The following is a 1916-nucleotide window of genomic DNA, read 5'->3' on the forward strand; positions in this document are numbered from 1 at the left end:
TTACTTCACTTAGAATAATGGCCTCCAACTCCATACAAGTTGCTGCAAAAGACATTATTTTATTCCTTTTTATGGCTGAGTAGTATTCCATGGTGTATATATACCACATTTCTTTATCCACTTGTTGGTTGATGAGCACTTAGGTTGGTTCCATATCTGCAATTGCGAATTGAATGCACTCCTTTTAATAGTCAGTTTTACTGTCGATCTCTTTCCCTATTTAATTACTTGAACTATTGGACCCTGAGGATCTGCCCCAAACATCTCCTAGGAAGTGCTCCAGCAGAGCGAAATCTTGAAAGTCATTCACGAAAATGTTGTTAAGAAGTGGCTTGAGGCCGGGCGCGGTGGCTCAAGCCTGTAATCCCAGCACTTTGGGAGGCCGAGACGGGCGGATCACGAGGTCAGGAGATCGAGACCATCCTGGCTAACACAGTGAAACCCCGTCTCTACTAAAAATACAAAAACTAGCCGGGCGAGGTGGCGGGCGCCTGTAGTCCCAGCTACTCGGGAGGCTGAGGCAGGAGAATGGCGTAAACCCGGGAGGCGGAGCTTGCAGTGAGCTGAGATCCGGCCACTGCACTCCAGTCCGGGCGACAGAGCGAGACTCCGCTTCAAAAAAAAAAAAAAAAAAAAAAGAAGTGGCTTGAGCCCTTCTCTGAGCTGGCGGAAGTGAGGGAGAATTACAAGAAATTCTATGAGGCATTCTCTAAAAATCTAAAGCTTGGGATCCATGAGGACTCCACTAACCAGGGATGTCTATCTGAGCTGCTGTGCTATCACACCTCCCAGTCTGAAGATGAGATGACGTCTCTGTCAGAGTATCTCTCTCACATGAAGGAGGCACAGAAGTCCATCTGTTACATCACTGGTGAGAGCAAAGAGCAGGTAGACACCTCTCAAAGCGGGGCTTCGAGGAGGTATACTCGACCAAACTCACTGATGAGTACTGAGTGCAGCTGGTCAAGGAGTTTAATAAGAAGAGCCTGGTCTCTATTACCAAAGAGGGTCGAGCTACCTGAGGATGAAAGGAGAAGAAGAAAATGGAAGAGAGCAAGGCAAAGTTTGAGAACCTCTGCAAGCTCATGAAAGAAATCTTAGATAAGAAGGTTGAGAAGGTGACAACCTCCAATAGGCTTGTGTCTTCCCCTGCTGCATTGTGATCAACACCTGTGGCTGGACAGCCAATATGGAGTGAATCATGAAAGCTCAGGCAATTGGAGACAACTCTCTAATGGGCTACATGGTGGCCAAAAAGCACCTGGAGATCAACCCGATCACCCCATTGTGGAGAGGCTGCAGCAAAAGGCTGAGACAGACAAGAACAGCAAAGCTGTCAAGCACCTGGTGGTGCTGCTGTTTGAAACTGCTCTGTTTTCTTCTGGCTTCTCCCTTGAGGATCCCCAGACCCACTCCAACTGCATCTACCACATGATCAAGCTAGGTATAGGTATTGATGAAGATGAAGTGACAATAGAAGAACCCAGTGCTATTGTTTCTGATGAGATACCCTTGCTTGAGGGTGAGGAGAATGGGTCTCACATGGAAGAAGTAGACTAGGAGTTTATATTTGGAAACCTTGTGCCCTGGTATAGTGTCCCCATGGTTCCTTGAGTGGCTCTGTCCCGCGGCCTTGAGTGGCCTTATCTCACCTGGCTCCCTCTGCAAATGTCTAGTGTTTTTTCTCCCCTGTCAGTGTGTCTTTTCCTGCCTTAAGGCAGGAAACAGAGCCTTAAGCCCCATTCTCTTCCTACTTTTATAACAGGATATTGGATGTTGTGTATTGTGCTTTTTTGTTTATTTTGTTCTGAAATGAAAGTATACCAAATAAAGCAGATGCCATTTTTATGTGGAAAAAAAAAACACTTGCCTGTTCTGTGTGTTGTCTTTTGATTCTCTTGATGGTAACATTTGCA

At 46.2% G+C, this 1916-nt stretch overlaps 1 pseudogene; it reads left to right on the forward strand.

The window, feature by feature from the left end:
• Window positions 1-236: 236 nt before the first annotated feature.
• LOC117077833 lies at window positions 237-1560 on the forward strand (annotated as a pseudogene).
• Window positions 1561-1916: the final 356 nt, after the last annotated feature.

This window comes from Trachypithecus francoisi, unplaced genomic scaffold (assembly GCF_009764315.1).
Source record: "Trachypithecus francoisi isolate TF-2019V2 unplaced genomic scaffold, Tfra_2.0 Lachesis_group6, whole genome shotgun sequence".
Lineage (NCBI taxonomy): Eukaryota > Metazoa > Chordata > Mammalia > Primates > Cercopithecidae > Trachypithecus > Trachypithecus francoisi.